Source organism: Callospermophilus lateralis, unplaced genomic scaffold (genome assembly GCF_048772815.1).
Source record: "Callospermophilus lateralis isolate mCalLat2 unplaced genomic scaffold, mCalLat2.hap1 Scaffold_153, whole genome shotgun sequence".
Lineage (NCBI taxonomy): Eukaryota > Metazoa > Chordata > Mammalia > Rodentia > Sciuridae > Callospermophilus > Callospermophilus lateralis.
The window spans coordinates 374,758-381,402 of record NW_027512646.1 but is presented as its reverse complement, the minus strand read 5'-3'; positions in this window follow the sequence as shown (position 1 = coordinate 381,402).

The following is a 6,645-nucleotide window of genomic DNA, read 5'->3' as shown; positions in this document are numbered from 1 at the left end:
AATTTAACATATTTTGTTTATGTTACTATGTCCCTGATAAACTAGTAATAATGCCAGAACTAACAATTGCTCCTAGAAAGTTTTTTTGTGTGTGTTTGGATGTGTGTGTGTGTGGATGTGTGTACTGAATGTCTCAACTTTAACATATTTTATTTATGTTACTATGTCCTGAAGTACCAATCTCCAGAACAAAAGGTGACTGAGCTTATGTAAATCTCTCTAGATTTCAAACAAATGAATTTACATTCTTTTCCCAGTGCTTTTATGGAATATGATACCAAATAGTAGTTCAGAAAAGAGGTTAAAAACAATGATTCCTGTTTATTCCAATAAATCTTTGCATAATAGTTCTAAATTGGCTACTTCATATAAACTTTCCACAGGGATAAAATGCATCAGTCAAAGAGATTTTCTGTAGCCTGGGCAGTGTTGTTGAAAAGGTTATTGTAATAATCTGAAGGAGCTAGGTGTGGTGGCAAATACGCTGGAGGCTAGACAGGCGAGTCAGGAGGATTGTGATTTGAAAGACAGCCTTAACAACATAGCAAGGCTATAAGCAACTTAGTGAGATATTAGTGATATATCACCTGTCTCAAAAAGAAAAAGAAGGACTGGGGACATAACTCAGTGGAAAGCACCGCCCGAGCACCAAAGCACACCAAACCAAACAAATATCTGAAAGACAGTAGGGACTCCAGAGTATATGTGTGTATGTATAGATAAAAATTTTGGTTAAAATATAAAGTTAATAAAGATAGTTTTGAAAAAACTAACATGGTTCTTTTTTTAAAGACAGAGAGAGAGAGAGAGAGAGAGAGAGAGAGAGAGAGAGAGAGAGAGAATTTTAATATTTATTTATTCATTTTAGTTTTCAGAAGACACAACATCTTTGTTTGTATTTGGTGCTGGAGATCAAACCCAGCACCACACGCATGCCAGGCAAGCACACTACAGCTTGAGCCACATTCCCAGGTCCTAACAGGGTTCTTAAGAGCTCAAAATAAAAATGCCATATAATCCACTAATAATAATTTTTTTGAAGCAGGGTATGATTGTGAATATATGTACTCTCAGTAGCTCGGGAGGATGAAACAGGAGGAACTTAAATGCAAGACCAGCCTCAGAAACTTGGCAATAGCTTAAGTGACTCAGTGATATCCTGTATTATTTAAAAAATAGGGATGTAATGATAGACCCAACCTGATCTTTTCTTAAAATTGGGAGCCATCTTGCCACAAATCCATGAAAAGATAATTTAGGCTTTTCTATAAATTACTGCAAATTCTGAATCTGCTTGGAATGCCTGCCCGTGCCTTGAACCCACCCATGCCTGGCTCTCAGACAAGAGAGCAGCCCTCTCTAAAACTTTAATGACACCTCATAAATATTGGCCTTCCCTGGCCAGACAATGACCCTCTCAGAGGCTCAAATGGTCCTAATAAATTCTTATGTTGTGTCCAGCAATAAATGTAAACTACCATTAGTGTGATCCTTGTCAGAGTTCTGTTATCTGTAACCCCCCTTTGTGTAACTTTCTGGCCTATAAAGCTGGGCTGCAGAAAAGCTGGGGTTTCTGTCTTGTTCCCACGGTTTTGGGAGGGAGAGGCAGCCAAGCCAGTCAAAATAATAAGCTTGCTTTAAATTGATTTTAATTGGAGTCAGTAGTCTTTTCTTGTGTCCTGGTCTAACATTTTGGAGGCCCCAGCGAAATGACCCTGCCAGACCAGATCACAAGACCAGACTGCTGGAAATTCTGAAGCCAGCATTCTCTCCAGGGCTCTGGGCTGGAGAGCCACTCTAGGGGGTGCGCACCTTGAGATGTTCCAAGGCCTTGGAGTGAGCCTCAGTCTCTGGAGCACTGCAGTGAACTGCCGCACTAAAAATATTAGCAAGCACCTGGTGGAGGAGGCCTCCATAGGTAAATGGTGCCATTATAACATCTATTATCCAGTTAAGGGAGATCTCTTCTGAAGACCGAGAGGTGGCCTGAAAAGGCTCACATATACTCCTCTTCAGGACAGTAATGAGAAATTGTTCTGTCCTCTGTTCTGTTCTGTAGGGAATTCCTCTGGAAGGATAGAGAGGTGCCGACGGGCATGCACGCGCTCCTACCCTGGAGCTTTAGCAAGACGATGCATTGCTCCTCTGTTTTTCTGTTTTGGCACCGGGTTTCTGTTTTCTTGTGTTTTGTTCTGTGTTCTATATGTTTTTTGTTTGTTTGTTTTTGTGCCTTTTGTTGTGTGATTTCTGTGGTAAAAACTTAAGGATATTGGATGTGAAAATGGGTAATAAAGCAAGTAAGTCTGAAACCCCTTTGGACTGTGTTTTAAGGAACTGTGATGAACTTTATCTCCCTTTGTTAAGCAGGATGAGAGAACCCCTAGCTGGCTGCTGGAGCACACCCACTGCAGAGGGCAATGCCTGCTGGGGATCTAAGAACTGAGTATCTCCTAGGTTAACAAGTGAACCTCCTTTAAATCCCCTTGTCCCTCCAAATCAAGAGAGTCACAACCTTTGGGCAGAGTCCCTGTGTTTCTTCTTTGTTAGAAAAGCAATAAACCTCCCTTTTTCTTTTTCTCAAAACCCTGTTCTCATTTTTAAATTGCCATTAATTGGTTTCAAGGTCAGGAACCAAACTTTCAGTTACAAATGTTGATACCACACCCCCCTGGAAATTTTTCAGAGCTGACTACTGAAGTGTTAGGAGATGGAGCATGCCTGGGGTGGAGTGGAACCAGAGGAGCTAATCCTGTAAGTAAAAGGAGGGACTGAGGGACTCCCAGAAGCTGCTGAAGCCCTGTTTCTTTGGGGAATTCCCTCCTTTTTTTGTTGCACTGTAAGGATTATGCCACCTCTGTCTTCTTAAAAAAATAAAAAAGAAAAAGGGGACACTAAATGCAGTAAAGTCGCCATGGAGACCCTTGATTTTACATTTCTGGTTGCTCCTCTGTGAAAACATCTGGTCCCCTTGTGGGGGCATCTATAGTGCCACTGGTGAAGGAGATTTTTTTCTTATCTGCTCTGTTTTAAAGGTTTCTGTTTGTCAGCCACAGTCTGGAGCTCCTTTCTGTCTGTCTGACCTGTGTCTTTGTTTCTGGCCCTTTAAGACATGTACAATAGTGTATTGATATCATAAATTGTTTCTTGGGAATGATCTTTGCTGAATGTGTGTCTAAAAGATGATGTTTAATTGTAACAGTCTGGTATCTGAATGGGTTTTTGAAGCATTGCACAATCTTGCAGTTAAAAGTTGGGATTAGGTAATTGTTTAGTTTATGATTTCAGATAATTTATGCCAGAGAACTTAAATACTTAGAATGGAAAACTAATTCTACTTCCAAGTTGGCAAGTTACTTCCAATCATTCAGTTTTTTTCACCAATTTTGAATTGAATAGCCTGGGAAAATGTCACTGTGTACCAGTGCATTAATTTGGAAAAGGATAGTAAATCATAGTATGGAATCTGTTGACAAAACGAGATGTAAAGATATAAAATTTTGTGAATTGTATCTTAAACTTGTATCATTATTTTCAACATCCGAACCTGAAAATTATGACTTATGGTTAAAATGCCTTAGGCCTGAGGTGTCTCCTCGGAATAGCAGTTTTTCTTTCCAGACCTCAGCCAGGACTTATGTTGAAATGCAAATGAAAGAAGCCTGCAAGCTCAGTATGAGACTGATCTGAGGCCTTAACAAAAAAGGTAAATTGTATGGTATTTACTAAATAGTGGCCAGTCATTTTTTCTAGGATTCTTTTTTTTTCTTCTTAGATTCTGTATTTTTTTGTGCTCATGATTTTCATCCTACAGACATAGGTTAATGTTTTTCTGATCAGTTCTATCTTTGACCAACCTTGGAGTTTTTGAAATGTTGCAATGGAGATTTCACCTGTGAAAAGCTACAAGGCCTTTACTATTGTTATGTGTGCATGCTTGTGTTAAGTGTTGTATGTCTATATATATACATATGTCTGTATATCATATATATGATATACAAATTAACATATATAAGAAGCGCTCATAAAAACAAAGTTTAAAAAGTGGATCCAAAGATTTAAATCATGTGATTTAAATGGTTCAATTTAAATTGAATAAACAGATAAAATAAATGTCTTTAAATTTAAGCTTACATGTTTTTCTAGGTGTTCAAAAAACTCATAAAATATTAATGTCTATAAAATGTCTAATATGCCTTGGTTCTAGGATTTTTCCTTCAACAACAACAACAAAAAATGGCTAGCACTGTTCAACTCACTTGTCTAATATTTTGGTAAAATAAGTAAAGTAAATTTCATATGGGTTTACTCATTCAAAAGTACTTTTTTTACATATCTGATTAATTTACTATAGTCTGTATGAGTTTGTTTTTACAATCAGTCATGTGTGAAAGAGACAAAAATTTCTTAAAACATAAGTTTACCCATTACATTGTGTTTATTAAGTTTTTTTTATTTTCTAAAGCAAGCAACCATAAAAATTAAACAACTGGTTAAATAAAAACTGTTATTTTAGAGCATCGTACTGTCATTTTTTAAAAGCTAAACTTGGTTAATATAAAAACATCAAAGTAATTGTGATGCTATTAATGTGCTCATATCTTCCAGGTATACAAGTCTGTAAGGGAGAAACTTTTAAAGAGCATATATCAAGCTAGTGTTCTGAAGTTGTATGGTAAAAAAAATATATTGGGGATTTATTTACTTGTTATCAACAAGATATGTAAAGTTTTATGTTACTTTTTACATTGGGGAACAATTTACATGTATTTTTAAGTTAATGAGAGCCTAAACTATGTAAAGGTTAAAAACTTTTTTTAACCTTTCTTTAAGCCTTTCTTTAATTCATGTTTTAAATGTGATATCATATGGTGTTAGCTAATGTTCATGTGACCTCAAACAATTTATGTAAACTTTGTAAAGTGATATTTAAAAAGCAAATATCAGCTTTAGAACTGGAACACTTACGATTTATAAAGAGCCGGGCCTTACCTGAGTTAAGGTTCTGTGTTCCATCTTACTATATGTGAGAATGACTACAAAAGCAGTAGGCCAGACTTTAGTTAATTTAAAGTTATGTTCAAAAGTTTTTTTTATCTGTCAAGACTACTAGGATCTCAAACAGGGGATATAATGTATTCCTCAGCCAAAATTCAGGGTAGCTATTAAATGAACTAAATATTTTCACTCTAGTTAATTTTATTTTGTAATTTCCTTATAAGTGATCTAAAGATTCCCTGTTATTATTTTACAGAAATTTTGCATTAAGAACACAACATGGATTAATTTAAGATAATAAGCCATCACCTAAAAGACAGATAGGATAATACAGATCCCATTTAATAAAAAAGATAAATAATTGTAAAGTTATACACATTAAAGCCCAGTACTCTTAATATAAGGGTGTTAAGATTTATTTGTTGGATGTTTAAGATTAAGTTTTAAAATGTTGAAGCCTTGTGAGGGAATTTCTGTACAGTGACATGCTCCAGTTGCTGCAACATTTATTCAGTACTCATGGCCTTTTTTTCTCTCATAGAAGCACCCATCCCCAGATGACTTTACAACCTGTTCTTCCCCAACCAGACTTCAAACCGAACTGACTTCTAAAAGGAAACTCATGTCCCTCATGGCGTGTCTCCTCACATCACCCCCTCTCAGCTCAGAAGAAGCCAAGACAAGTGATGCCCCTTTCTTACAACAATGGAGCCAAAAATAAATAGACTGTCAATATAAGTAATTACTTAAGTCAGATCAAATCAGGGAGACCAGTTTTGGGTGAGTTCAAAAAATGTTGGAGACTGTTACCTGAGGAATTAAAATTCTCTCAGTGCTCTTTCCCTACCTTATCAAATATTTGAAGGAATACATAAAAAGGGGGGGGGAGTGATAGACCCAACCTGATTTTTTTCTTAAAATTGGGAGCCATCTCGCCACAAAGCCATGAAAAGATAATTTCAGCTTTACAATAAGTTACTGCAAATTCTGAACCTGCTTGGAATGCCTGCCTGTGCCTTGAACTCACCCATGCCTGGCTCTCTGACCAGATTGCAGCCCTCTCTGAAACTTTATTGATGCCTCACAAATCCTGGCCTTCCCTGGCCAGATAACAACCTCCTCTGAGGCTCTAAAGACCTTCCTAAATTCTGATGTTGGGGTCAGCAATAATGTAAACTACCATTAGTGTTATGCTCCTCAGAGTTTTGTTATCTGTAACCTCCCTTTTTGTAACTTTCTGGGCTATAATGCTGGGATGCAGGAAAGCTTCGGGTCTGTCTTGTTCCTGCAGTTTTGGGTGGGAGAGGCAGCCCGGCTGGTTGAAATAATAAGCTTGATTTAATTTGATTTTAATTGGAGTAAGTGGTCTTTTCTTGTGTCCTGGTCTAACACCACCAGACACTGAAAACAATTATGATGAGTTCCTGGCCACAAATTTCAGTTCCTGACATTGCCAGTCTCAGTGGCTTCAAACAGCCTCCCTACCCAGTCTCAAAATAAGAACACACACTTGCCATTTTCTGGCTTTCAGTATGCTTAGTGTCCCTGCTGTAGTTTTTTCAGCTCCTGTGTAGCACAGAAGCCTGGAGCTCCAGATCTACAACAGAAAACATAGAAATGGATTAAAAGAATGGCAGGCTCCAGAAACAC